A 24,268-nucleotide genomic window follows, 5' to 3' on the forward strand; every position below is an offset into this window, starting at 1 on the left:
CCCAATTCCAACTGCTTTTGGCAGCTAAACAGTGTTGAGCCTCTTTAGTAGTTTAATTTAAGACCCCCTGCTAATATCATGTCCTGTAGGTCTTTTTACATTACCAACACATGATTTTTTTCAGTAAGCCAATACAGTTAGGAAACTTTTTTATTAGCTTACCTGGTGATAGAAGTAGAAGAGGGCAAAAAAGTGCCTGTATCTCACCTACAGCCATACCACATTGGATAGGCCCAATCTCATCTGATCTTGGAAGCTAAGCAGTGTTGGGCCTGGTTAGTACTTGGGTGGGAGACCACATGGGAACACCAGGTGCTGTAGGTTTTTTCACATTACAGGCAAATTGTTTTTATTCTCTAGCTATTTAAATTGGAAACTTTTTCTTTTTATTGCCAGTACAGACATTTGGAAGAGGTCAAACAGACACAATAGCCATCACATAAAGACTTACCACACTGTTTAGGCCCAATTCCAACTGCTTTTGGCAGCTAAACAGTGTTGAGCCTGTTTAGTAGCTTAATTTAAGACCCCCTGCTAATATCATGTCCTGTAGGTCTTTTTACATTACCAACACATGATTTTTTTTTAAGTAAGCCAATACAGTTAGGAAACTTTTTTATTAGCTTACCTGGTGATAGTAGTAGAAGAGGGCAAAAAAGTGCCTGTATCTCACCTACAGCCATACCACATTGGATAGGCCCAATCTCGTCTGATCTTGGAAGCTAAGCAGTGTTGGGCCTGGTTAGTACTTGGGTGGGAGACCACCTGGGAACACCAGGTGCTGTAGGTTTTTTCACATTACTGGCAAATTGTTTTCATTCTCTAGCTATTTAAATTGGAAACTTTTTCTTTTTATTGCCAGCACAGACATTTGGAAGAGGTCAAACAGACACAATAGCCATCACCTAAAGACTTACCACACTGTTTAGGCTCAATTCCAACTGCTTTTGGCAGCTAAACAGTGTTGAGCCTCTTTAGTAGTTTAATTTAAGACCCCCTGCTAATATCATGTCCTGTAGGTCTTTTTACATTACCAACACATGATTTTTTTCAGTAAGCCAATACAGTTAGGAAACTTTTGTATTAGCTTACCTGGTGATAGAAGTAGAAGAGGGCAAAAAAGTGCCTGTATCTCACCTACAGCCATACCACATTGGATAGGCCCAATCTCGTCTGATCTTGGAAGCTAAGCAGTGTTGGGCCTGGTTAGTACTTGGGTGGGCGACCACATGGGAACACCAGGTGCTGTAGGTTTTTTCACATTACAGGCAAATTGTTTTTATTCTCTAGCTATTTAAATTGGAAACTTTTTCTTTTTATTGCCAGCACAGACATTTGGAAGAGGTCAAACAGACACAATAGCCATCACCTAAAGACTTACCACACTGTTTAGGCTCAATTACAACTGCTTTTGGCAGCTAAACAGTGTTGAGCCTCTTTTGTAGTTTAATTTAAGACCCCCTGCTAATATCATGTCCTGTAGGTCTTTTTACATTACCAACACATGATTTTTTTCAGTAAACCAATACAGTTAGGAAACTTTTGTATTAGCTTACCTGGTGATAGAAGTAGAAGAGGGCAAAAAAGTGCCTTTAACTCACCTACAGCCATACCACAGTGGATAGGCCCAATCTCGTCTGATCTTCGAAGCTAAGCAGTGTTGGGCCTGGTTAGTACTTGGGTGGGAGACCACATGGGAACACCAGGTGCTGTAGGTTTTTTCACATTACTGGCAAATTGTTTTTATTCTCTAGCTATTTATATTGGAAACTTTTTTATTTTTATTGCCAGCACAGACATTTGGAAGAGGTCAAACAGACACAATAGCCATCACCTAAAGACTTACCACACTGTTTAGGCTCAATTCCAACTGCTTTTGGCAGCTAAACAGTGTTGAGCCTCTTTTGTAGTTTAATTTAAGACCCCCTGCTAATATCATGTCCTGTAGGTCTTTTTACATTACCAACACATGATTTTTTTCAGTAAGCCAATACAGTTAGGAAACTTTTGTATTAGCTTACCTGGTGATAGAAGTAGAAGAGGGCAAAAAAGTGCCTTTAACTCACCTACAGCCATACCACGTTGGATAGGCCCAATCTCGTCTGATCTTGGAAGCTAAGCAGTGTTGGGCCTGGTTAGTACTTGGGTGGGAGACCACATGGGAACACCAGGTGCTGTAGGTTTTTTCACATTACTGGCAAATTGTTTTTATTCTCTAGCTATTTAAATAGGAAACTTTTTCTTTTTATTGCCAGCACAGACATTTGGAAGAGGTCAAACAGACACAATAGCCATCACCTAAAGACTTACCACACTGTTTAGGACCAATTCCAACTGCTTTTGGCAGCTAAACAGTGTTGAGCCTCTTTAGTAGTTTAATTTAAGACCCCCTGCTAATATCATGTCCTGTAGGTCTTTTTACATTACCAACACATGATTTTTTTCAGTAAGCCAATACAGTTAGGAAACTTTTTTATTAGCTTACCTGGTGATAGAAGTAGAAGAGGGCAAAAAAGTGCCTGTATCTCACCTACAGCCATACCACATTGGATAGGCCCAATCTCGTCTGATCTTGGAAGCTAAGCAGTGTTGGGCCTGGTTAGTACTTGGGTGGGAGACCACATGGGAACACCAGGTGCTGTAGTTTTTTCACATTACAGGCAAATTGTTTTTATTCTCTAGCTATTTAAATTGGAAACTTTTTCTTTTTATTGCCAGTACAGACATTTGGAAGAGGTCAAACAGACACAATAGCCATCACCTAAAGACTTACCACACTGTTTAGGCCCAATTCCAACTGCTTTTGGCAGCTAAACAGTGTTGAGCCTCTTTTGTAGTTTAATTTAAGACCCCCCTGCTAATATCATGTCCTGTAGGTCTTTTTACATTACCAACACATGATTTTTTTCAGTAAGCCAATACAGTTAGGAAACTTTTGTATTAGCTTACCTGGTGATAGAAGTAGAAGAGGGCAAAAAAGTGCCTTTAACTCACCTACAGCCATACCACATTGGATAGGCCCAATCTCGTCTGATCTTGGAAGCTAAGCAGTGTTGGGCCTGGTTAGTACTTGGGTGGGAGACCACATGGGAACACCAGGTGCTGTAGGTTTTTTCACATTACTGGCAAATTGTTTTTATTCTCTAGCTATTTAAATAGGAAACTTTTTCTTTTTATTGCCAGCACAGACATTTGGAAGAGGTCAAACAGACACAATAGCCATCACCTAAAGACTTACCAAACTGTTTAGGCCCAATTCCAACTGCTTTTGGCAGCTAAACAGTGTTGAGCCTCTTTAGTAGTTTAATTTAAGACCCCCTGCTAATATCATGTCCTGTAGGTCTTTTTACATTACCAACACATGATTTTTTTCAGTAAGCCAATACAGTTAGGAAACTTTTTTATTAGCTTACCTGGTGATAGAAGTAGAAGAGGGCAAAAAAGTGCCTGTATCTCACCTACAGCCATACCACATTGGATAGGCCCAATCTCATCTGATCTTGGAAGCTAAGCAGTGTTGGGCCTGGTTAGTACTTGGGTGGGAGACCACATGGGAACACCAGGTGCTGTAGGTTTTTTCACATTACAGGCAAATTGTTTTTATTCTCTAGCTATTTAAATTGGAAACTTTTTCTTTTTATTGCCAGTACAGACATTTGGAAGAGGTCAAACAGACACAATAGCCATCACATAAAGACTTACCACACTGTTTAGGCCCAATTCCAACTGCTTTTGGCAGCTAAACAGTGTTGAGCCTGTTTAGTAGCTTAATTTAAGACCCCCTGCTAATATCATGTCCTGTAGGTCTTTTTACATTACCAACACATGATTTTTTTTTAAGTAAGCCAATACAGTTAGGAAACTTTTTTATTAGCTTACCTGGTGATAGTAGTAGAAGAGGGCAAAAAAGTGCCTGTATCTCACCTACAGCCATACCACATTGGATAGGCCCAATCTCGTCTGATCTTGGAAGCTAAGCAGTGTTGGGCCTGGTTAGTACTTGGGTGGGAGACCACCTGGGAACACCAGGTGCTGTAGGTTTTTTCACATTACTGGCAAATTGTTTTCATTCTCTAGCTATTTAAATTGGAAACTTTTTCTTTTTATTGCCAGCACAGACATTTGGAAGAGGTCAAACAGACACAATAGCCATCACCTAAAGACTTACCACACTGTTTAGGCTCAATTCCAACTGCTTTTGGCAGCTAAACAGTGTTGAGCCTCTTTAGTAGTTTAATTTAAGACCCCCTGCTAATATCATGTCCTGTAGGTCTTTTTACATTACCAACACATGATTTTTTTCAGTAAGCCAATACAGTTAGGAAACTTTTTGTATTAGCTTACCTGGTGATAGAAGTAGAAGAGGGCAAAAAAGTGCCTGAATCTCACCTACAGCCATACCACATTGGATAGGCCCAATCTCGTCTGATCTTGGAAGCTAAGCAGTGTTGGGCCTGGTTAGTACTTGGGTGGGCGACCACATGGGAACACCAGGTGCTGTAGGTTTTTTCACATTACAGGCAAATTGTTTTTATTCTCTAGCTATTTAAATTGGAAACTTTTTCTTTTTATTGCCAGCACAGACATTTGGAAGAGGTCAAACAGACACAATAGCCATCACCTAAAGACTTACCACACTGTTTAGGCTCAATTACAACTGCTTTTGGCAGCTAAACAGTGTTGAGCCTCTTTTGTAGTTTAATTTAAGACCCCCTGCTAATATCATGTCCTGTAGGTCTTTTTACATTACCAACACATGATTTTTTTCAGTAAACCAATACAGTTAGGAAACTTTTGTATTAGCTTACCTGGTGATAGAAGTAGAAGAGGGCAAAAAAGTGCCTTTAACTCACCTACAGCCATACCACAGTGGATAGGCCCAATCTCGTCTGATCTTCGAAGCTAAGCAGTGTTGGGCCTGGTTAGTACTTGGGTGGGAGACCACATGGGAACACCAGGTGCTGTAGGTTTTTTCACATTACTGGCAAATTGTTTTTATTCTCTAGCTATTTATATTGGAAACTTTTTTATTTTTATTGCCAGCACAGACATTTGGAAGAGGTCAAACAGACACAATAGCCATCACCTAAAGACTTACCACACTGTTTAGGCTCAATTCCAACTGCTTTTGGCAGCTAAACAGTGTTGAGCCTCTTTTGTAGTTTAATTTAAGACCCCCTGCTAATATCATGTCCTGTAGGTCTTTTTACATTACCAACACATGATTTTTTTCAGTAAGCCAATACAGTTAGGAAACTTTTGTATTAGCTTACCTGGTGATAGAAGTAGAAGAGGGCAAAAAAGTGCCTTTAACTCACCTACAGCCATACCACGTTGGATAGGCCCAATCTCGTCTGATCTTGGAAGCTAAGCAGTGTTGGGCCTGGTTAGTACTTGGGTGGGAGACCACATGGGAACACCAGGTGCTGTAGGTTTTTTCACATTACTGGCAAATTGTTTTTATTCTCTAGCTATTTAAATAGGAAACTTTTTCTTTTTATTGCCAGCACAGACATTTGGAAGAGGTCAAACAGACACAATAGCCATCACCTAAAGACTTACCACACTGTTTAGGACCAATTCCAACTGCTTTTGGCAGCTAAACAGTGTTGAGCCTCTTTAGTAGTTTAATTTAAGACCCCCTGCTAATATCATGTCCTGTAGGTCTTTTTACATTACCAACACATGATTTTTTTCAGTAAGCCAATACAGTTAGGAAACTTTTTTATTAGCTTACCTGGTGATAGAAGTAGAAGAGGGCAAAAAAGTGCCTGTATCTCACCTACAGCCATACCACATTGGATAGGCCCAATCTCGTCTGATCTTGGAAGCTAAGCAGTGTTGGGCCTGGTTAGTACTTGGGTGGGAGACCACATGGGAACACCAGGTGCTGTAGGTTTTTTCACATTACAGGCAAATTGTTTTTATTCTCTAGCTATTTAAATTGGAAACTTTTTCTTTTTATTGCCAGTACAGACATTTGGAAGAGGTCAAACAGACACAATAGCCATCACCTAAAGACTTACCACACTGTTTAGGCTCAATTCCAACTGCTTTTGGCAGCTAAACAGTGTTGAGCCTCTTTTGTAGTTTAATTTAAGACCCCTTGCTAATATCATGTCCTGTAGGTCTTTTTACATTACCAACGCATGATTTTTTTCAGTAAGCCAATACAGTTAGGAAACTTTTGTATTAGCTTACCTGGTGATAGAAGTAGAAGAGGGCAAAAAAGTGCCTGTATCTCACCTACAGCCATACCACATTGGATAGGCCCAATCTCGTCTGATCTTGGAAGCTAAGCAGTGTTGAGCCTGGTTAGTACTTGTGTGGGAGACCACCTGGGAACACCAGGTGCTGTAGGTTTTTTCACATTACAGGCAAATTGTTTTTATTCTCTAGCTATTTAAATTGGAAACTTTTTCTTTTTATTGCCAGTACAGACATTTGGAAGAGGTCAAACAGACACAATAGCCATCACCTAAAGACTTACCACACTGTTTAGGCCCAATTCCAACTGCTTTTGGCAGCTAAACAGTGTTGAGCCTCTTTTGTAGTTTAATTTAAGACCCCCCTGCTAATATCATGTCCTGTAGGTCTTTTTACATTACCAACACATGATTTTTTTCAGTAAGCCAATACAGTTAGGAAACTTTTGTATTAGCTTACCTGGTGATAGAAGTAGAAGAGGGCAAAAAAGTGCCTTTAACTCACCTACAGCCATACCACATTGGATAGGCCCAATCTCGTCTGATCTTGGAAGCTAAGCAGTGTTGGGCCTGGTTAGTACTTGGGTGGGAGACCACATGGGAACACCAGGTGCTGTAGGTTTTTTCACATTACTGGCAAATTGTTTTTATTCTCTAGCTATTTAAATAGGAAACTTTTTCTTTTTATTGCCAGCACAGACATTTGGAAGAGGTCAAACAGACACAATAGCCATCACCTAAAGACTTACCAAACTGTTTAGGCCCAATTCCAACTGCTTTTGGCAGCTAAACAGTGTTGAGCCTCTTTAGTAGTTTAATTTAAGACCCCCTGCTAATATCATGTCCTGTAGGTCTTTTTACATTACCAACACATGATTTTTTTCAGTAAGCCAATACAGTTAGGAAACTTTTTTATTAGCTTACCTGGTGATAGAAGTAGAAGAGGGCAAAAAAGTGCCAGTATCTCACCTACAGCCATACCACATTGGATAGGCCCAATCTCATCTGATCTTGGAAGCTAAGCAGTGTTGGGCCTGGTTAGTACTTGGGTGGGAGACCACATGGGAACACCAGGTGCTGTAGGTTTTTTCACATTACAGGCAAATTGTTTTTATTCTCTAGCTATTTAAATTGGAAACTTTTTCTTTTTATTGCCAGTACAGACATTTGGAAGAGGTCAAACAGACACAATAGCCATCACCTAAAGACTTACCACACTGTTTAGGCCCAATTCCAACTGCTTTTGGCAGCTTAACAATGTTGAGCCTCTTTAGTAGTTTAATTTAAGACCCCCTGCTAATATCATGTCCTGTAGGTCTTTTTACATTACCAACACATGATTTTTTTCAGTAAGCCAATACAGTTAGGAAACTTTTGTATTAGCTTACCTGGTGATAGAAGTAGAAGAGGGCAAAAAAGTGCCTTTAACTCACCTACAGCCATACCACATTGGATAGGCCCAATCTCGTCTGATCTTGGAAGCTAAGCAGTGTTGGGCCTGGTTAGTACTTGGGTGGGAGACCACCTGGGAACACCAGGTGCTGTAGGTTTTTTCACATTACAGGCAAATTGTTTTTATTCTCTAGCTATTTATATTGGAAACTTTTTCTTTTTATTGCCAGCACAGACATTTGGAAGAGGTCAAACAGACACAATAGCCATCACCTAAAGACTTACCACACTGTTTAGGCTCAATTCCAACTGCTTTTGGCAGCTAAACAGTGTTGAGCCTCTTTTGTAGTTTAATTTAAGACCCCCTGCTAATATCATGTCCTGTAGGTCTTTTTACATTACCAACACATGATTTTTTTCAGTAAGCCAATACAGTTAGGAAACTTTTGTATTAGCTTACCTGGTGATAGAAGTAGAAGAGGGCAAAAAAGTGCCTTTAACTTACCTACAGCCATACCACGTTGGATAGGCCCAATCTCGTCTGATCTTGGAAGCTAAGCAGTGTTGGGCCTGGTTAGTACTTGGGTGGGAGACCACATGGGAACACCAGGTGCTGTAGGTTTTTTCACATTACTGGCAAATTGTTTTTATTCTCTAGCTATTTAAATAGGAAACTTTTTCTTTTTATTGCCAGCACAGACATTTGGAAGAGGTCAAACAGACACAATAGCCATCACCTAAAGACTTACCAAACTTTTTAGGCCCAATTCCAACTGCTTTTGGCAGCTAAACAGTGTTGAGCCTCTTTAGTAGTTTAATTTAAGACCCCCTGCTAATATCATGTCCTGTAGGTCTTTTTACATTACCAACACATGATTTTTTTCAGTAAGCCAATACAGTTAGGAAACTTTTTTATTAGCTTACCTGGTGATAGAAGTAGAAGAGGGCAAAAAAGTGCCTGTACCTCACCTACAGCCATACCACATTGGATAGGCCCAATCTCATCTGATCTTGGAAGCTAAGCAGTGTTGGGCCTGGTTAGTACTTGGGTGGGAGACCACATGGGAACACCAGGTGCTGTAGGTTTTTTCACATTACAGGCAAATTGTTTTTATTCTCTAGCTATTTAAATTGGAAACTTTTTCTTTTTATTGCCAGTACAGACATTTGGAAGAGGTCAAACAGACACAATAGCCATCACCTAAAGACTTACCACACTGTTTAGGCCCAATTCCAACTGCTTTTGGCAGCTAAACAGTGTTGAGCCTCTTTAGTAGTTTAATTTAAGACCCCCTGCTAATATCATGTCCTGTAGGTCTTTTTACATTACCAACACATGATTTTTTTCAGTAAGCCAATACAGTTAGGAAACTTTTGTATTAGCTTACCTGGTGATAGAAGTAGAAGAGGGCAAAAAAGTGCCTTTAACTCACCTACAGCCATACCACATTGGATAGGCCCAATCTCGTCTGATCTTGGAAGCTAAGCAGTGTTGGGCCTGGTTAGTACTTGGGTGGGAGACCACATAGGAACACCAGGTGCTGTAGGTTTTTTCACATTACAGGCAAATTGTTTTTATTCTCTAGCTATTTATATTGGAAACTTTTTTATTTTTATTGCCAGCACAGACATTTGGAAGAGGTCAAACAGACACAATAGCCATCACCTAAAGACTTACCACACTGTTTAGGCTCAATTCCAACTGCTTTTGGCAGCTAAACAGTGTTGAGCCTCTTTTGTAGTTTAATTTAAGACCCCCTGCTAATATCATGTCCTGTAGGTCTTTTTACATTACCAACACATGATTTTTTTCAGTAAGCCAATACAGTTAGGAAACTTTTGTATTAGCTTACCTGGTGATAGAAGTAGAAGAGGGCAAAAAAGTGGCTTTAACTCACCTACAGCCATACCACATTGGATAGGCCCAATCTCGTCTGATCTTGGAAGCTAAGCAGTGTTGTGCCTGGTTAGTACTTGGGTGGGAGACCACCTGGGAACACCAGGTGCTGTAGGTTTTTTCACATTACAGGCAAATTGTTTTTATTCTCTAGCTATTTATATTGGAAACTTTTTCTTTTTATTGCCAGCACAGACATTTGGAAGAGGTCAAACAGACACAATAGCCATCACCTAAAGACTTACCACACTGTTTAGGCTCAATTCCAACTGCTTTTGGCAGCTAAACAGTGTTGAGCCTCTTTTGTAGTTTAATTTAAGACCCCCTGCTAATATCATGTCCTGTAGGTCTTTTTACATTACCAACACATGATTTTTTTCAGTAAGCCAATACAGTTAGGAAACTTTTTTATTAGCTTACCTGGTGATAGAAGTAGAAGAGGGCAAAAAAGTGCCTGTAACTCACCTACAGCCATACCACATTGGATAGGCCCAATCTCGTCTGATCTTGGAAGCTAAGCAGTGTTGGGCCTGCTTAGTACTTGGGTGGGAGACCACATGGGAACACCAGGTGCTGTAGGTTTTTTCACATTACTGGCAAATTGTTTTTATTCTCTAGCTATTTATATTGGAAACTTTTTCTTTTTATTGCCAGCACAGACATTTGGAAGAGGTCAAACAGACACAATAGCCATCACCTAAAGACTTACCACACTGTTTAGGCTCAATTCCAACTGCTTTTGGCAGCTAAACAGTGTTGAGCCTCTTTTGTAGTTTAATTTAAGACCCCCTGCTAATATCATGTCCTGTAGGTCTTTTTACATTACCAACACATGATTTTTTTTCAGTAAGCCAATACAGTTAGGAAACTTTTGTATTAGCTTACCTGGTGATAGAAGTAGAAGAGGGCAAAAAAGTGGCTTTAACTCACCTACAGCCATACCGCATTGGATAGGCCCAATCTCGTCTGATCTTGGAAGCTAAGCAGTGTTGGGCCTGGTTAGTACTTGGGTGGGAGACCACATGGGAACACCAGGTGCTGTAGGTTTTTTCACATTACTGGCAAATTGTTTTTATTCTCTAGCTATTTAAATAGGAAGCTTTTTCTTTTTATTGCCAGAACAGACATTTGGAAGAGGTCAAACAGACACAATAGCCATCACCTAAAGACTTACCACACTGTTTAGGCCCAATTCCTACTGCTTTTGGCAGCTAAACAGTGTTGAGCCTCTTTAGTAGTTTAATTTAAGACCCCCTGCTAATATCATGTCCTGTAGGTCTTTTTACATTACCAACACATGATTTTTTTCAGTAAGCCAATACAGTTAGGAAACTTTTGTATTAGCTTACCTGGTGATAGAAGTAGAAGAGGGCAAAAAAGTGCCTTTAACTCACCTACAGCCATACCACATTGGATAGGCCCAATCTCGTCTGATCTTGGAAGCTAAACAGTGTTGGGCCTGGTTAGTACTTGGGTGGGAGACCACCTGGGAACACCAGGTGCTGTAGGTTTTTTCACATTACTGGCAAATTGTTTTTATTCTCTAGCTATTTATATTGGAAACTTTTTCTTTTTATTGCCAGCACAGACATTTGGAAGAGGTCAAACAGACACAATAGCCATCACCTAAAGACTTACCACACTGTTTAGGCTCAATTACAACTGCTTTTGGCAGCTAAACAGTGTTGAGCCTCTTTTGTAGTTTAATTTAAGACCCCCTGCTAATATCATGTCCTGTAGGTCTTTTTACATTACCAACACATGATTTTTTTCAGTAAGCCAATACAGTTAGGAAACTTTTGTATTAGCTTACCTGGTGATAGAAGTAGAAGAGGGCAAAAAAGTGCCTTTAACTCACCTACAGCCATACCACATTGGATAGGCCCAATCTCGTCTGATCTTGGAAGCTAAGCAGTGTTGGGCCTGGTTAGTACTTCGGTGGGAGACCACATGGGAACACCAGGTGCTGTAGGTTTTTTCACATTACTGGCAAATTGTTTTTATTCTCTAGCTATTTATATTGGAAACTTTTTCTTTTTATTGCCAGCACAGACATTTGGAAGAGGTCAAACAGACACAATAGCCATCACCTAAAGACTTACCACACTGTTTAGGCTCAATTCCAACTGCTTTTGGCAGCTAAACAGTGTTGAGCCTCTTTTGTAGTTTAATTTAAGACCCCCTGCTAATATCATGTCCTGTAGGTCTTTTTACATTACCAACACATGATTTTTTTCAGTAAGCCAATACAGTTAGGAACCTTTTGTATTAGCTTACCTGGTGATAGAAGTAGAAGAGGGCAAAAAAGTGCCGTTAACTCACCTACAGCCATACCACATTGGATAGGCCCAATCTCGTCTGATCTTGGAAACTAAGCAGTGTTAGGCCTGGTTAGTACTTGGGTGGGAGACCACATGGGAACACCAGGTGCTGTAGGTTTTTTCACATTACTGGCAAATTGTTTTTATTCTCTAGCTATTTATATTGGAAACTTTTTCTTTTTATTGCCAGCACAGACATTTGGAAGAGGTCAAACAGACACAATAGCCATCACCTAAAGACTTACCACACTGTTTAGGCTCAATTCCAACTGCTTTTGGCAGCTAAACAGTGTTGAGCCTCTTTTGTAGTTTAATTTAAGACCCCCTGCTAATATCATGTCCTGTAGGTCTTTTTACATTACCAACACATGATTTTTTTCAGTAAGCCAATACAGTTAGGAAACTTTTGTATTAGCTTACCTGGTGATAGAAGTAGAAGAGGGCAAAAAAGTGGCTTTAACTCACCTACAGCCATACCACATTGGATAGGCCCAATCTCGTCTGATCTTGGAAGCTAAGCAGTGTTGTGCCTGGTTAGTACTTGGGTGGGAGACCACATGGGAACGCCAGGTGCTGTAGGTTTTTTCACATTACTGGCAAATTGTTTTTATTCTCTAGCTATTTAAATTGGAAACATTTTCTTTTTATTGCCAGCACAGACATTTGGAAGAGGTCAAACAGACACAATAGCCATCACCTAAAGACTTACCACACTGTTTAGGCCCAATTCCAACTGCTTTTGGCAGCTAAACAGTGTTGAGCCTCTTTAGTAGTTTAATTTAAGACCCCCTGCTAATATCATGTCCTGTAGGTCTTTTTACATTACCAACACATGATTTTTTTCAGTAAGCCAATACAGTTAGGAAACTTTTGTATTAGCTTACCTGGTGATAGAAGTAGAAGAGGGCAAAAAAGTGCCTTTAACTCACCTACAGCCATACCACATTGGATAGGCCCAATCTCGTCTGATCTTGGAAGCTAAGCAGTGTTGGGCCTGGTTAGTACTTGGGTGGGAGACCACATGGGAACACCAGGTGCTGTAGGTTTTTTCACATTACAGGCAAATTGTTTTTATTCTCTAGCTATTTATATTGGAAACTTTTTTATTTTTATTGCCAGCACAGACATTTGGAAGAGGTCAAACAGACACAATAGCCATCACCTAAAGACTTACCACACTGTTTAGGCTCAATTCCAACTGCTTTTGGCAGCTAAACAGTGTTGAGCCTCTTTTGTAGTTTAATTTAAGACCCCCTGCTAATATCATGTCCTGTAGGTCTTTTTACATTACCAACACATGATTTTTTTCAGTAAGCCAATACAGTTAGGAAACTTTTGTATTAGCTTACCTGGTGATAGAAGTAGAAGAGGGCAAAAAAGTGGCTTTAACTCACCTACAGCCATACCACATTGGATAGGCCCAATCTCGTCTGATCTTGGAAGCTAAGCAGTGTTGGGCCTGGTTAGTACTTGGGTGGGAGACCACCTGGGAACACCAGGTGCTGTAGGTTTTTTCACATTACAGGCAAATTGTTTTTATTCTCTAGCTATTTATATTGGAAACTTTTTCTTTTTATTGCCAGCACAGACATTTGGAAGAGGTCAAACAGACACAATAACCATCACCTAAAGACTTACCACATTGTTTAGGCTCAATTCCAACTGCTTTTGGCAGCTAAACAGTGTTGAGCCTCTTTTGCAGTTTAATTTAAGACCCCCTGCTAATATCATGTCCTGTAGGTCTTTTTACATTATCAACACATGATTTTTTTCAGTAAGCCAATACAGTTAGGAAACTTTTGTATTAGCTTACCTGGTGATAGAAGTAGAAGAGTGCAAAAAAGTGCCTGTAACTCACCTACAGCCATACCACATTGGATAGGCCCAATCTCGTCTGATCTTGGAAGCTAAGCAGTGTTGGGCCTGCTTAGTACTTGGGTGGGAGACCACATGGGAACACCAGGTGCTGTAGGTTTTTTCACATTACTGGCAAATTGTTTTTATTCTCTAGCTATTTATATTGGAAACTTTTTCTTTTTATTGCCAGCACAGACATTTGGAAGAGGTCAAACAGACACAATAGCCATCACCTAAAGACTTACCACACTGTTTAGGCTCAATTCCAACTGCTTTTGGCAGCTAAACAGTGTTGAGCCTCTTTTGTAGTTTAATTTAAGACCCCTGCTAATATCATGTCCTGTAGGTCTTTTTACATTACCAACACATGATTTTTTTCAGTAAGCCAATACAGTTAGGAAACTTTTGTATTAGCTTACCTGGTGATAGAAGTAGAAGAGGGCAAAAAAGTGGCTTTAACTCACCTACAGCCATACCGCATTGGATAGGCCCAATCTCGTCTGATCTTGGAAGCTAAGCAGTGTTGGGCCTGGTTAGTACTTGGGTGGGAGACCACATGGGAACACCAGGTGCTGTAGGTTTTTTCACATTACTGGCAAATTGTTTTTATTCTCTAGCTATTTAAATAGGAAACTTTTTCTTTTTATTGCCAGAACAGACATTTGGAAGAGGTCAAACAGACACAATAGCCATCACCTAAAGACTTACCACACTGTTTAGGCCCAATTCCTACTGCTTTTGGCAGCTAAACAGTGTTGAGCCTCTTTAGTAGTTTAATTTAAGACCCCCTGCTAATATCATGTCCTGTAGGTCTTTTTACATTACCAACACATGATTTTTTTCAGTAAGCCAATACAGTTAGGAAACTTTTGTATTAGCTTACCTGGTGATAGAAGTAGAAGAGGGCAAAAAAGTGCCTTTAACTCACCTACAGCCATACCACATTGGATAGGCCCAATCTCGTCTGATCTTGGAAGCCAAGCAGTGTTGGGCCTGGTTAGTACTTGGGTGGGAGACCACATGGGAACACCAGGTGCTGTAGGTTTTTTCACATTACTGGCAAATTGTTTTTATTCTCTAGCTATTTATATTGGAAACTTTTTCTTTTTATTGCCAGCACAGACATTTGGAAGAGGTCAAACAGACACAATAGCCATCACCTAAAGACTTACCACACTGTTTAGGCTCAATTACAACTGCTTTTGGCAGCTAAACAGTGTTGAGCCTCTTTTGTAGTTTAATTTAAGACCCCCTGCTAATATCATGTCCTGTAGGTCTTTTTACATTACCAACACAAGATTTTTTTCAGTAAGCCAATACAGTTAGGAAACTTTTGTATTAGCTTACCTGGTGATAGAAGTAGAAGAGGGCAAAAAAGTGCCTTTAACTCACCTACAGCCATACCACATTGGATAGGCCCAATCTCGTCTGATCTTGGAAGCTAAGCAGTGTTGGGCCTGGTTAGTACTTGGGTGGGAGACCACATGGGAACACCAGGTGCTGTAGGTTTTTTCACATTACTGGCAAATTGTTTTTATTCTCTAGCTATTTATATTGGAAACTTTTTCTTTTTATTGCCAGCACAGACATTTGGAAGAGGTCAAACAGACACAATAGCCATCACCTAAAGACTTACCACACTGTTTAGGCTCAATTCCAGCTGCTTTTGGCAGCTAAACAGTGTTGAGCCTCTTTTGTAGTTTAATTTAAGACCCCCTGCTAATATCATGTCCTGTAGGTCTTTTTACATTACCAACACATGATTTTTTTCAGTAAGCCAATACAGTTAGGAACCTTTTGTATTAGCTTACCTGGTGATAGAAGTAGAAGAGGGCAAAAAAGTGCCGTTAACTCACCTACAGCCATACCACATTGGATAGGCCCAATCTCGTCTGATCTTGGAAACTAAGCAGTGTTAGGCCTGGTTAGTACTTGGGTGGGAGACCACATGGGAACACCAGGTGCTGTAGGTTTTTTCACATTACTGGCAAATTGTTTTTATTCTCTAGCTATTTATATTGGAAACTTTTTCTTTTTATTGCCAGCACAGACATTTGGAAGAGGTCAAACAGACACAATAGCCATCACCTAAAGACTTACCACACTGTTTAGGCTCAATTCCAACTGCTTTTGGCAGCGAAACAGTGTTGAGCCTCTTTTGTAGTTTAATTTAAGACCCCCTGCTAATATCATGTCCTGTAGGTCTTTTTACATTACCAACACATGATTTTTTTCAGTAAGCCAATACAGTTAGGAAACTTTTGTATTAGCTTACCTGGTGATAGAAGTAGAAGAGGGCAAAAAAGTGGCTTTAACTCACCTACAGCCATACCACATTGGATAGGCCCAATCTCGTCTGATCTTGGAAGCTAAGCAGTGTTGTGCCTGGTTAGTACTTGGGTGGGAGACCACATGGGAACGCCAGGTGCTGTAGGTTTTTTCACATTACTGGCAAATTGTTTTTATTCTCTAGCTATTTAAATTGGAAACATTTTCTTTTTATTGCCAGCACAGACATTTGGAAGAGGTCAAACAGACACAATAGCCATCACCTAAAGACTTACCACACTGTTTAGGCCCAATTCCAACTGCTTTTGGCAGCTAAACAGTGTTGAGCCTCTTTAGTAGTTTAATTTAAGACCCCCTGCTAATATCATGTCCTGTAGGTTTTTTACATTACCAACACATGATTTTTTTCAGTAAGCCAATACAGTTAGGAAACTTTTTTATTAGCTTACTTGGTGATAGAAGTAGAAGAGGGCAAAAAAGTGCCGGTATCTCACCTACAGCCATACCACATTGGATAGGCCCAATCTCGTCTGATCTTGGAAGCTAAGCAGTGTTGGGCCTGGTTAGTACTTGGGTGGGAGACCACATGGGAACACCAGGTGCTGTAGGTTTTTTCACATTACTGGCAAATTGTTTTTATTCTCTAGCTATTTAAATAGGAAACTTTTTCTTTTTATTGCCAGCACAGACATTTGGAAGAGGTCAAACAGACACAATAGCCATCACCTAAAGACTTACCACACTGTTTAGGCCCAATTCCAACTGCTTTTGGCAGCTAAACAGTGTTGAGCCTCTTTAGTAGTTTAATTTAAGACCCCCTGCTAATATCATGTCCTGTAGGTCTTTTTACATTACCAACACATGATTTTTTTCAGTAAGCCAATACAGTTAGGAAACTTTTGTATTAGCTTACCTGGTGATAGAAGTAGAAGAGGGCAAAAAAGTGCCTTTAACTCACCTACAGCCATACCACATTGGATAGGCCCAATCTCGTCTGATCTTGGAAGCTAAGCAGTGTGGGGCCTGGTTAGTACTTGGGTGGGAGACCACCTGGGAACACCAGGTGCTGTAGGTTTTTTCACATTACTGGCAAATTGTTTTTATTCTCTAGCTATTTATATTGGAAACTTTTTCTTTTTATTGCCAGCACAGACATTTGGAAGAGGTCAAACAGACACAATAGCCATCACCTAAAGACTTACCACACTGTTTAGGCTCAATTCCAACTGCTTTTGGCAGCTAAACAGTGTTGAGCCTCTTTTGTAGTTTCATTTAAGACCCCCCTGCTAATATCATGTCCTGTAGGTCTTTTTACATTACCAACACATGATTTGTTTCAGTAAGCCAATACAGTTAGGAAACTTTTGTATTAGCTTACCTGGTGATAGAAGTAGAAGAGGGCAAAAAAGTGCCTTTAACTCACCTACAGCCATACCACATTGGATAGGCCTGATCTTGGAAGCTAAGCAGTGTTGGGCCTGGTTAGTACTTGGGTGGGAGACCACATGGGAACACCAGGTGCTGTAGGTTTTTTCACATTACTGGCAAATTGTTTTTATTCTCTAGCTATTTATATTGGAAACTTTTTTCTTTTTATTGCCAGCACAGACATTTGGAAGAGGTCAAACAGACACAATAGCCATCACCTAAAGACTTACCACACTGTTTAGGCTCAATTCCAACTGCTTTTGGCAGCTAAACAGTGTTGAGCCTCTTTTGTAGTTTAATTTAAGACCCCCTGCTAATATCATGTCCTGTAGGTCTTTTTACATTACCAACACATGATTTTTTTCAGTAAGCCAATACAGTTAGGAAACTTTTGTATTAGCTTACCTGGTGATAGAAGTAGAAGAGGGCAAAAAAGTGCCTTTAACTCACCTACAGCCATACCACATTAGATAGGCCCAATCTCGTCTGATCTTGGAAGCTAAGCAGTGTTAGGCCTGGTTAGTACTTGGGTGGGAGACCACATGGGAACACCAGGTGCTGTAGGTTTTTTCACATTACTGGCAAATTGTTTTTATTCTCTAGCTATTTATATTGGAAACTTTTTCTTTTTATTGCCAGCACAGACATTTGGAAGAGGTCAAACAGACACAATAGCCATCACCTAAAGACTTACCACACTGTTTAGGCTCAATTCCAACTGCTTTTGGCAGCTAAACAGTGTTGAGCCTCTTTTGTAGTTTAATTTAAGACCCCCTGCTAATATCATGTCCTGTAGGTCTTTTTACATTACCAACACATGATTTTTTTCAGTAAGCCAATACAGTTAGGAAACTTTTGTATTAGCTTACCTGGTGATAGAAGTAGAAGAGGGCAAAAAAGTGGCTTTAACTCACCTACAGCCATACCACATTGGATAGGCCCAATCTCGTCTGATCTTGGAAGCTAAGCAGTGTTGGGCCTGGTTAGTACTTGGGTGGGAGACCACATGGGAACACCAGGTGCTGTAGGTTTTTTCACATTACTGGCAAATTGTTTTTATTCTCTAGCTATTTATATTGGAAACTTTTTCTTTTTATTGCCAGCACAGACATTTGGAAGAGGTCAAACAGACACAATAGCCATCACCTAAAGACTTACCACACTGTTTAGGCTCAATTCCAACTGCTTTTGGCAGCTAAACAGTGTTGAGCCTCTTTTGTAGTTTAATTTAAGACCCCCTGCTAATATCATGTCCTGTAGGTCTTTTTACATTACCAACACATGATTTTTTTCAGTAAGCCAATACAGTTAGGAAACTTTTGGATTAGCTTACCTGGTGATAGAAGTAGAAGAGGGCAAAAAAGTGCCTTTAACTCACCTACAGCCATACCACATTGGATAGGCCCAATCTCGTCTGATCTTGGAAGCTAAGCAGTGTTGGGCCTGGTTAGTACTTGGGTGGGAGACCACATGGGAACACCAGGTGCTGTAAGTTTTTTCACATTACTGGCAAATTGTTTTTATTCTCTAGCTATTTATATTGGAAACTTTTTCTTTTTATTGCCAGCACAGACATTTGGAAGAGGTCAAACAGACACAATAGCCATCACCTAAAGACTTACCACACTGTTTAGGCTCAATTCCAACTGCTTTTGGCAGCTAAACAGTGTTGAGCCTCATTTGTAGTTTAATTTAAGACCCCCTGCTAATATCATGTCCTGTAGGTCTTTTTTCATTACCAACACATGATTTTTTTCAGTAAGCCAATACAGTTAGGAAACTTTTGTATTAGCTTACCTGGTGATAGAAGTAGAAGAGGGCAAAAAAGTGCCGTTAACTCACCTACAGCCATACCACATTGGATAGGCCCAATCTCGTCTGATCTTGGAAGCTAAGCAGTGTTGGGCCTGGTTAGTACTTGGGTGGGAGACCACATGGGAACACCAGGTGCTGTAGGTTTTTTCACATTACTGGCAAATTGTTTTTATTCTCTAGCTATTTATATTGGAAACTTTTTCTTTTTATTGCCAGCACAGACATTTGGAAGAGGTCAAACAGACACAATAGCCATCACCTAAAGACTTACCACACTGTTTAGGCTCAATTCCAACTGCTTTTGGCAGCTAAACAGTGTTGAGCCTCTTTTGTAGTTAAATTTAAGACCCCCTGCTAATATCATGTCCTGTAGGTCTTTTTTCATTACCAACACATGATTTTTTTCAGTAAGCCAATACAGTTAGGAAACTTTTGTATTAGCTTACCTGGTGATAGAAGTAGAAGAGGGCAAAAAAGTGGCTTTAACTCAATTACAGCCATACCACATTGGATAGGCCCAATCTCGTCTGATCTTGGAAGCTAAGCAGTGTTGGGCCTGGTTAGTACTTGGGTGGGAGACCACATGGGAACACCAGGTGCTGTAGGTTTTTTCACATTACAGGCAAATTGTTTTTATTCTCTAGCTATTTAAATTGGAAACTTTTTCTTTTTATTGCCAGTACAGACATTTGAAAGAGGTCAAACAGACACAATAGCCATCACCTAAAGACTTACCACACTGTTTAGGCTTAATTCCAACTGCTTTTGGCAGCTAAACAGTGTTGAGCCTCTTTAGTAGTTTAATTTAAGACCCCCTGCTAATATCATGTCCTGTAGGTCTTTTTACATTACCAACACATGATTTTTTTCAGTAAGCCAATACAGTTAGGAAACTTTTTCATTAGCTTACCTGGTGATAGAAGTAGAAGAGGGCAAAAAAGTGCCTGTATTTCACCTACAGCCATACCACATTGGATAGGCCCAATCTCGTCTGATCTTGGAAGCTAAGCAGTGTTGGGCCTGGTTAGTACTTGGGTTGGAGACCACATGGGAACACCAGGTGCTGTAGGTTTTTTCACATTACAGGCAAATTGTTTTTATTCTCTAGCTATTTATATTGGAAACTTTTTCTTTTTATTGCCAGCACAGACATTTGGAAGAGGTCAAACAGACACAATAGCCATCACCTAAAGACTTACCACACTGTTTAGGCTCAATTCCAACTGCTTTTGGCAGCTAAACAGTGTTGAGCCTCTTTTGTAGTTTAAATTAAGACCCCCTGCTAATATCATGTCCTGTAGGTCTTTTTACATTACCAACACATGATTTTTTTCAGTAAGCCAATACAGTTAGGAAACTTTTGTATTAGCTTACCTGGTGATAGAAGTAGAAGAGGGCAAAAAAAGTGCCTTTAACTCACCTACATCCATACCACATTGGATTGGCCCAATCTCGTCTGATCTTGGAAGCTAAGCAGTGTTGGGCCTGGTTAGTACTTGGGTGGGAGACCACATGGGAACACCAGGTGCTGTAGGTTTTTTCACATTACTGGCAAATTGTTTTTATTCTCTAGCTATTTATATTGGAAACTTTTTTATTTTTATTGCCAGCACAGACATTTGGAAGAGGTCAAACAGACACAATAGCCATCACCTAAAGACTTACCACACTGTTTAGGCTCAATTCCAACTGCTTTTGGCAGCTAAACAGTGTTGAGCCTCTTTTGTAGTTTAATTTAAGACCCCCTGCTAATATCATGTCCTGTAGGTCTTTTTACATTACCAACACATGATTTTTTTCAGTAAGCCAATACAGTTAGGAAACTTTTGTATTAGCTTACCTGGTGATAGAAGTAGAAGAGGGCAAAAAAAGTGCCTTTAACTCACCTACATCCATACCACATTGGATTGGCCCAATCTCGTCTGATCTTGGAAGCTAAGCAGTGTTGGGCCTGGTTAGTACTTGGGTGGGAGACCACATGGGAACACCAGGTGCTGTAGGTTTTTTCACATTACTAGCAAATTGTTTTTATTCTCTAGCTATTTAAATTGGAAACTTTTTCTTTTTATTGCCAGCACAGACATTTGGAAGAGGTCAAACAGACACAATAGCCATCACCTAAAGACTTACCACACTGTTTAGGCCCAATTCCAACTGCTTTTGGCAGCTAAACAGTGTTGAGCCTCTTTAGTAGTTTAATTTAAGACCCCCTGCTAATATCATGTCCTGTAGGTCTTTTTACATTACCAACACATGATTTTTTTCAGTAAGCCAATACAGTTAGGAAACTTTTGTATTAGCTTACCTGGTGATAGAAGTAGAAGAGGGCAAAAAAGTGGCTTTAACTCACCTACAGCCATACCACATTGGATAGGCCCAATCTTGTCTGATCTTGGAAGCTAAGCAGTGTTGGGCCTGGTTAGTACTTGAGTGGGAGACCACATGGGAACACCAGGTGCTGTAGGTTTTTTCACATTACTGGCAAATTGTTTTTATTCTCTAGCTATTTATATTGGAAACTTTTTCTTTTTATTGCCAGCACAGACATTTGGAAGAGGTCAAACAGACACAATAGCCATCACCTAAAGACTTAACACACTGTTTAGGCTCAATTCCAACTGCTTTTGGCAGCAAAACAGTGTTGAGCCTCTTTTGTAGTTTAATTTAAGACCCCCTGCTAATATCATGTACTGTAGGTCTTTTTACATTACCAACACATGATTTTTTTCAGTAAGCCAATACAGTTAGGAAACTTTTGTATTAGCTTACCTGGTGATAGAAGTAGAAGAGGGCAAAAAAGTGACTGTATCTCACCTACAGCCATACCACATTGGATAGGCCCAATCTCGTCTGATCTTGGGAGCTAAGCAGTGTTGGTCCTGGTTAGTACTTGTGTGGGAGACCACCTGGGGACACCAGGTGCTGTAGGTTTTTTCACATTACTGGCAAATTGTTTTTATTCTCTAGCTATTTATATTGGAAACTTTTTCTTTTTATTGCCAGCACAGACATTTGGAAGAGGTCAAACAGACACAATAGCCATCACCTAAAGACTTACCACACTGTTTAGGCTCAATTCCAACTGCTTTTGGCAGCTAAACAGTGTTGAGCCTCATTTGTAGTTTAATTTAAGACAACCTGCTAATATCATGTCCTGTAGGTCTTTTTTCATTACCAACACATGATTTTTTTCAGTAAGCCAATACAGTTAGGAAACTTTTGTATTAGCTTACCTGGTGATAGAAGTAGAAGAGGGCAAAAAAGTGCCGTTAACTCACCTACAGCCATACCACATTGGATAGGCCCAATCTCGTCTGATCTTGGAAGCTAAGCAGTGTTGGGCCTGGTTAGTACTTGGGTGGGAGACATTTGGGAACACCAGGTGCTGTAGGTTTTTTCTCATTACTGGCAAATTGTTTTTTTTCTCTAGCTATTTATATTGGAAACTTTTTCTTTTTATTGCCAGCACAGACATTTGGAAGAGGTCAAACAGACACAATAGCCATCACCTAAAGACTTACCACACTGTTTAGGCTCAATTCCAACTGCTTTTGGCAGCTAAACAGTGTTGAGCCTCTTTTGTAGTTAAATTTAAGACCCCCTGCTAATATCATGTCCTGTAGGTCTTTTTTCATTACCAACACATGATTTTTTTCAGTAAGCCAATACAGTTAGGAAACTTTTGTATTAGCTTACCTGGTGATAGAAGTAGAAGAGGGCAAAAAAGTGGCTTTAACTCAATTACAGCCATACCACATTGGATAGGCCCAATCTCGTCTGATCTTGGAAGCTAAGCAGTGTTGGGCCTGGTTAGTACTTGGGTGGGAGACCACATGGGAACACCAGGTGCTGTAGGTTTTTTCACATTACAGGCAAATTGTTTTTATTCTCTAGCTATTTAAATTGGAAACTTTTTCTTTTTATTGCCAGTACAGACATTTGAAAGAGGTCAAACAGACACAATAGCCATCACCTAAAGACTTACCACACTGTTTAGGCTTAATTCCAACTGCTTTTGGCAGCTAAACAGTGTTGAGCCTCTTTAGTAGTTTAATTTAAGACCCCCTGCTAATATCATGTCCTGTAGGTCTTTTTACATTACCAACACATGATTTTTTTCAGTAAGCCAATACAGTTAGGAAACTTTTTCATTAGCTTACCTGGTGATAGAAGTAGAAGAGGGCAAAAAAGTGCCTGTATTTCACCTACAGCCATACCACATTGGATAGGCCCAATCTCGTCTGATCTTGGAAGCTAAGCAGTGTTGGGCCTGGTTAGTACTTGGGTTGGAGACCACATGGGAACACCAGGTGCTGTAGGTTTTTTCACATTACAGGCAAATTGTTTTTATTCTCTAGCTATTTATATTGGAAACTTTTTCTTTTTATTGCCAGCACAGACATTTGGAAGAGGTCAAACAGACACAATAGCCATCACCTAAAGACTTACCACACTGTTTAGGCTCAATTCCAACTGCTTTTGGCAGCTAAACAGTGTTGAGCCTCTTTTGTAGTTTAATTTAAGACCCCCTGCTAATATCATGTCCTGTAGGTCTTTTTACATTACCAACACATGATTTTTTTCAGTAAGCCAATACAGTTAGGAAACTTTTGTATTAGCTTACCTGGTGATAGAAGTAGAAGAGGGCAAAAAAAGTGCCTTTAACACACCTACATCCATACCACATTGGATTGGCCCAATCTCGTCTGATCTTGGAAGCTAAGCAGTGTTGGGCCTGGTTAGTACTTGGGTGGGAGACCACATGGGAACACCAGGTGCTGTAGGTTTTTTCACATTACTAGCAAATTGTTTTTATTCTCTAGCTATTTAAATTGGAAACTTTTTCTTTTTATTGCCAGCACAGACATTTGGAAGAGGTCAAACAGACACAATAGCCATCACCTAAAGACTTACCACACTGTTTAGGCCCAATTCCAACTGCTTTTGGCAGCTAAACAGTGTTGAGCCTCTTTAGTAGTTTAATTTAAGACCCCCTGCTAATATCATGTCCTGTAGGTCTTTTTACATTACCAACACATGATTTTTTTCAGTAAGCCAATACA

General features: G+C 40.0%; 49 non-coding genes and 3 pseudogenes across 49 annotated transcripts; all 52 read left to right on the plus strand.

Moving 5' to 3' along the window:
* Positions 1–205: 205 nt before the first annotated feature.
* Positions 206–324, plus strand: LOC146012853 (5S ribosomal RNA). Its single transcript, XR_014445850.1, has one exon. It is a non-coding gene; the product is annotated as a 5S ribosomal RNA (ribosomal RNA).
* A 347-nt stretch (positions 325–671) lies between these two features.
* Positions 672–790, plus strand: LOC146015543 (5S ribosomal RNA). Its single transcript, XR_014448461.1, has one exon. It is a non-coding gene; the product is annotated as a 5S ribosomal RNA (ribosomal RNA).
* A 345-nt stretch (positions 791–1,135) lies between these two features.
* LOC146014019 (5S ribosomal RNA) lies at positions 1,136–1,254 on the plus strand. The gene has a single exon (XR_014446979.1). It is a non-coding gene; the product is annotated as a 5S ribosomal RNA (ribosomal RNA).
* Positions 1,255–1,599: 345 nt separating this feature from the next.
* LOC146017571 (5S ribosomal RNA) lies at positions 1,600–1,718 on the plus strand. The gene has a single exon (XR_014450438.1). It is a non-coding gene; the product is annotated as a 5S ribosomal RNA (ribosomal RNA).
* Positions 1,719–2,064: 346 nt separating this feature from the next.
* Positions 2,065–2,183, plus strand: LOC146014324 (5S ribosomal RNA). Its single transcript, XR_014447272.1, has one exon. It is a non-coding gene; the product is annotated as a 5S ribosomal RNA (ribosomal RNA).
* Positions 2,184–2,528: 345 nt separating this feature from the next.
* Positions 2,529–2,647, plus strand: LOC146014838 (5S ribosomal RNA). The gene has a single exon (XR_014447780.1). It is a non-coding gene; the product is annotated as a 5S ribosomal RNA (ribosomal RNA).
* Positions 2,648–2,992: 345 nt separating this feature from the next.
* On the plus strand, positions 2,993–3,111 carry LOC146013376 (5S ribosomal RNA). The gene has a single exon (XR_014446352.1). It is a non-coding gene; the product is annotated as a 5S ribosomal RNA (ribosomal RNA).
* Positions 3,112–3,456: 345 nt separating this feature from the next.
* On the plus strand, positions 3,457–3,575 carry LOC146012865 (5S ribosomal RNA). The gene has a single exon (XR_014445862.1). It is a non-coding gene; the product is annotated as a 5S ribosomal RNA (ribosomal RNA).
* A 347-nt stretch (positions 3,576–3,922) lies between these two features.
* On the plus strand, positions 3,923–4,041 carry LOC146015554 (5S ribosomal RNA). Its single transcript, XR_014448472.1, has one exon. It is a non-coding gene; the product is annotated as a 5S ribosomal RNA (ribosomal RNA).
* Positions 4,042–4,387: 346 nt separating this feature from the next.
* Positions 4,388–4,506, plus strand: LOC146014020 (5S ribosomal RNA). Its single transcript, XR_014446980.1, has one exon. It is a non-coding gene; the product is annotated as a 5S ribosomal RNA (ribosomal RNA).
* Positions 4,507–4,851: 345 nt separating this feature from the next.
* On the plus strand, positions 4,852–4,970 carry LOC146017572 (5S ribosomal RNA). The gene has a single exon (XR_014450440.1). It is a non-coding gene; the product is annotated as a 5S ribosomal RNA (ribosomal RNA).
* Positions 4,971–5,316: 346 nt separating this feature from the next.
* Positions 5,317–5,435, plus strand: LOC146014326 (5S ribosomal RNA). Its single transcript, XR_014447273.1, has one exon. It is a non-coding gene; the product is annotated as a 5S ribosomal RNA (ribosomal RNA).
* Positions 5,436–5,780: 345 nt separating this feature from the next.
* LOC146013377 (5S ribosomal RNA) lies at positions 5,781–5,899 on the plus strand. Its single transcript, XR_014446353.1, has one exon. It is a non-coding gene; the product is annotated as a 5S ribosomal RNA (ribosomal RNA).
* Positions 5,900–6,244: 345 nt separating this feature from the next.
* LOC146017264 (5S ribosomal RNA) lies at positions 6,245–6,363 on the plus strand. The gene has a single exon (XR_014450138.1). It is a non-coding gene; the product is annotated as a 5S ribosomal RNA (ribosomal RNA).
* Positions 6,364–6,709: 346 nt separating this feature from the next.
* LOC146013378 (5S ribosomal RNA) lies at positions 6,710–6,828 on the plus strand. Its single transcript, XR_014446354.1, has one exon. It is a non-coding gene; the product is annotated as a 5S ribosomal RNA (ribosomal RNA).
* A 345-nt stretch (positions 6,829–7,173) lies between these two features.
* Positions 7,174–7,292, plus strand: LOC146012877 (5S ribosomal RNA). The gene has a single exon (XR_014445873.1). It is a non-coding gene; the product is annotated as a 5S ribosomal RNA (ribosomal RNA).
* A 345-nt stretch (positions 7,293–7,637) lies between these two features.
* Positions 7,638–7,756, plus strand: LOC146015565 (5S ribosomal RNA). The gene has a single exon (XR_014448483.1). It is a non-coding gene; the product is annotated as a 5S ribosomal RNA (ribosomal RNA).
* A 345-nt stretch (positions 7,757–8,101) lies between these two features.
* Positions 8,102–8,220, plus strand: LOC146014327 (5S ribosomal RNA). The gene has a single exon (XR_014447274.1). It is a non-coding gene; the product is annotated as a 5S ribosomal RNA (ribosomal RNA).
* Positions 8,221–8,565: 345 nt separating this feature from the next.
* On the plus strand, positions 8,566–8,684 carry LOC146012890 (5S ribosomal RNA). The gene has a single exon (XR_014445884.1). It is a non-coding gene; the product is annotated as a 5S ribosomal RNA (ribosomal RNA).
* Positions 8,685–9,029: 345 nt separating this feature from the next.
* LOC146014908 (5S ribosomal RNA) lies at positions 9,030–9,148 on the plus strand. Its single transcript, XR_014447848.1, has one exon. It is a non-coding gene; the product is annotated as a 5S ribosomal RNA (ribosomal RNA).
* A 346-nt stretch (positions 9,149–9,494) lies between these two features.
* Positions 9,495–9,613, plus strand: LOC146016392 (5S ribosomal RNA). The gene has a single exon (XR_014449285.1). It is a non-coding gene; the product is annotated as a 5S ribosomal RNA (ribosomal RNA).
* A 345-nt stretch (positions 9,614–9,958) lies between these two features.
* LOC146015791 (5S ribosomal RNA) lies at positions 9,959–10,077 on the plus strand. The gene has a single exon (XR_014448701.1). It is a non-coding gene; the product is annotated as a 5S ribosomal RNA (ribosomal RNA).
* A 346-nt stretch (positions 10,078–10,423) lies between these two features.
* Positions 10,424–10,542, plus strand: LOC146013962 (5S ribosomal RNA). The gene has a single exon (XR_014446923.1). It is a non-coding gene; the product is annotated as a 5S ribosomal RNA (ribosomal RNA).
* Positions 10,543–10,887: 345 nt separating this feature from the next.
* Positions 10,888–11,006, plus strand: LOC146014088 (5S ribosomal RNA). Its single transcript, XR_014447044.1, has one exon. It is a non-coding gene; the product is annotated as a 5S ribosomal RNA (ribosomal RNA).
* A 345-nt stretch (positions 11,007–11,351) lies between these two features.
* LOC146014129 (5S ribosomal RNA) lies at positions 11,352–11,470 on the plus strand. The gene has a single exon (XR_014447084.1). It is a non-coding gene; the product is annotated as a 5S ribosomal RNA (ribosomal RNA).
* A 345-nt stretch (positions 11,471–11,815) lies between these two features.
* Positions 11,816–11,934, plus strand: LOC146016088 (5S ribosomal RNA). Its single transcript, XR_014448990.1, has one exon. It is a non-coding gene; the product is annotated as a 5S ribosomal RNA (ribosomal RNA).
* A 345-nt stretch (positions 11,935–12,279) lies between these two features.
* Positions 12,280–12,398, plus strand: LOC146017375 (5S ribosomal RNA). Its single transcript, XR_014450250.1, has one exon. It is a non-coding gene; the product is annotated as a 5S ribosomal RNA (ribosomal RNA).
* A 345-nt stretch (positions 12,399–12,743) lies between these two features.
* LOC146013379 (5S ribosomal RNA) lies at positions 12,744–12,862 on the plus strand. The gene has a single exon (XR_014446355.1). It is a non-coding gene; the product is annotated as a 5S ribosomal RNA (ribosomal RNA).
* Positions 12,863–13,208: 346 nt separating this feature from the next.
* Positions 13,209–13,327, plus strand: LOC146015577 (5S ribosomal RNA). Its single transcript, XR_014448495.1, has one exon. It is a non-coding gene; the product is annotated as a 5S ribosomal RNA (ribosomal RNA).
* Positions 13,328–13,672: 345 nt separating this feature from the next.
* LOC146015792 (5S ribosomal RNA) lies at positions 13,673–13,791 on the plus strand. The gene has a single exon (XR_014448702.1). It is a non-coding gene; the product is annotated as a 5S ribosomal RNA (ribosomal RNA).
* A 344-nt stretch (positions 13,792–14,135) lies between these two features.
* Positions 14,136–14,254, plus strand: LOC146013963 (5S ribosomal RNA). The gene has a single exon (XR_014446924.1). It is a non-coding gene; the product is annotated as a 5S ribosomal RNA (ribosomal RNA).
* Positions 14,255–14,599: 345 nt separating this feature from the next.
* LOC146014854 (5S ribosomal RNA) lies at positions 14,600–14,718 on the plus strand. The gene has a single exon (XR_014447796.1). It is a non-coding gene; the product is annotated as a 5S ribosomal RNA (ribosomal RNA).
* A 345-nt stretch (positions 14,719–15,063) lies between these two features.
* Positions 15,064–15,182, plus strand: LOC146013380 (5S ribosomal RNA). Its single transcript, XR_014446356.1, has one exon. It is a non-coding gene; the product is annotated as a 5S ribosomal RNA (ribosomal RNA).
* Positions 15,183–15,527: 345 nt separating this feature from the next.
* On the plus strand, positions 15,528–15,646 carry LOC146016089 (5S ribosomal RNA). Its single transcript, XR_014448991.1, has one exon. It is a non-coding gene; the product is annotated as a 5S ribosomal RNA (ribosomal RNA).
* Positions 15,647–15,991: 345 nt separating this feature from the next.
* On the plus strand, positions 15,992–16,110 carry LOC146017376 (5S ribosomal RNA). Its single transcript, XR_014450251.1, has one exon. It is a non-coding gene; the product is annotated as a 5S ribosomal RNA (ribosomal RNA).
* A 344-nt stretch (positions 16,111–16,454) lies between these two features.
* Positions 16,455–16,573, plus strand: LOC146013381 (5S ribosomal RNA). The gene has a single exon (XR_014446357.1). It is a non-coding gene; the product is annotated as a 5S ribosomal RNA (ribosomal RNA).
* Positions 16,574–16,918: 345 nt separating this feature from the next.
* On the plus strand, positions 16,919–17,037 carry LOC146014177 (5S ribosomal RNA). Its single transcript, XR_014447130.1, has one exon. It is a non-coding gene; the product is annotated as a 5S ribosomal RNA (ribosomal RNA).
* Positions 17,038–17,383: 346 nt separating this feature from the next.
* LOC146011500 (5S ribosomal RNA) lies at positions 17,384–17,492 on the plus strand (annotated as a pseudogene).
* A 346-nt stretch (positions 17,493–17,838) lies between these two features.
* On the plus strand, positions 17,839–17,957 carry LOC146010265 (5S ribosomal RNA). The gene has a single exon (XR_014444780.1). It is a non-coding gene; the product is annotated as a 5S ribosomal RNA (ribosomal RNA).
* Positions 17,958–18,302: 345 nt separating this feature from the next.
* On the plus strand, positions 18,303–18,421 carry LOC146013382 (5S ribosomal RNA). Its single transcript, XR_014446358.1, has one exon. It is a non-coding gene; the product is annotated as a 5S ribosomal RNA (ribosomal RNA).
* A 345-nt stretch (positions 18,422–18,766) lies between these two features.
* LOC146015552 (5S ribosomal RNA) lies at positions 18,767–18,885 on the plus strand. Its single transcript, XR_014448470.1, has one exon. It is a non-coding gene; the product is annotated as a 5S ribosomal RNA (ribosomal RNA).
* Positions 18,886–19,230: 345 nt separating this feature from the next.
* On the plus strand, positions 19,231–19,349 carry LOC146013383 (5S ribosomal RNA). The gene has a single exon (XR_014446359.1). It is a non-coding gene; the product is annotated as a 5S ribosomal RNA (ribosomal RNA).
* Positions 19,350–19,694: 345 nt separating this feature from the next.
* On the plus strand, positions 19,695–19,813 carry LOC146016307 (5S ribosomal RNA). Its single transcript, XR_014449202.1, has one exon. It is a non-coding gene; the product is annotated as a 5S ribosomal RNA (ribosomal RNA).
* A 345-nt stretch (positions 19,814–20,158) lies between these two features.
* Positions 20,159–20,277, plus strand: LOC146016914 (5S ribosomal RNA). The gene has a single exon (XR_014449793.1). It is a non-coding gene; the product is annotated as a 5S ribosomal RNA (ribosomal RNA).
* Positions 20,278–20,623: 346 nt separating this feature from the next.
* LOC146016971 (5S ribosomal RNA) lies at positions 20,624–20,742 on the plus strand. Its single transcript, XR_014449849.1, has one exon. It is a non-coding gene; the product is annotated as a 5S ribosomal RNA (ribosomal RNA).
* Positions 20,743–21,089: 347 nt separating this feature from the next.
* Positions 21,090–21,208, plus strand: LOC146016972 (5S ribosomal RNA). The gene has a single exon (XR_014449850.1). It is a non-coding gene; the product is annotated as a 5S ribosomal RNA (ribosomal RNA).
* Positions 21,209–21,553: 345 nt separating this feature from the next.
* Positions 21,554–21,672, plus strand: LOC146016762 (5S ribosomal RNA). Its single transcript, XR_014449641.1, has one exon. It is a non-coding gene; the product is annotated as a 5S ribosomal RNA (ribosomal RNA).
* Positions 21,673–22,017: 345 nt separating this feature from the next.
* Positions 22,018–22,136, plus strand: LOC146011248 (5S ribosomal RNA; annotated as a pseudogene).
* Positions 22,137–22,481: 345 nt separating this feature from the next.
* Positions 22,482–22,599, plus strand: LOC146010834 (5S ribosomal RNA; annotated as a pseudogene).
* Positions 22,600–22,944: 345 nt separating this feature from the next.
* On the plus strand, positions 22,945–23,063 carry LOC146016308 (5S ribosomal RNA). The gene has a single exon (XR_014449203.1). It is a non-coding gene; the product is annotated as a 5S ribosomal RNA (ribosomal RNA).
* A 345-nt stretch (positions 23,064–23,408) lies between these two features.
* LOC146016915 (5S ribosomal RNA) lies at positions 23,409–23,527 on the plus strand. The gene has a single exon (XR_014449794.1). It is a non-coding gene; the product is annotated as a 5S ribosomal RNA (ribosomal RNA).
* A 346-nt stretch (positions 23,528–23,873) lies between these two features.
* On the plus strand, positions 23,874–23,992 carry LOC146016974 (5S ribosomal RNA). The gene has a single exon (XR_014449851.1). It is a non-coding gene; the product is annotated as a 5S ribosomal RNA (ribosomal RNA).
* Positions 23,993–24,268: the final 276 nt, after the last annotated feature.

This window comes from Crinia signifera, chromosome 6, assembly GCF_055691185.1.
Source record: "Crinia signifera chromosome 6, ASM5569118v1, whole genome shotgun sequence".
Lineage (NCBI taxonomy): Eukaryota > Metazoa > Chordata > Amphibia > Anura > Myobatrachidae > Crinia > Crinia signifera.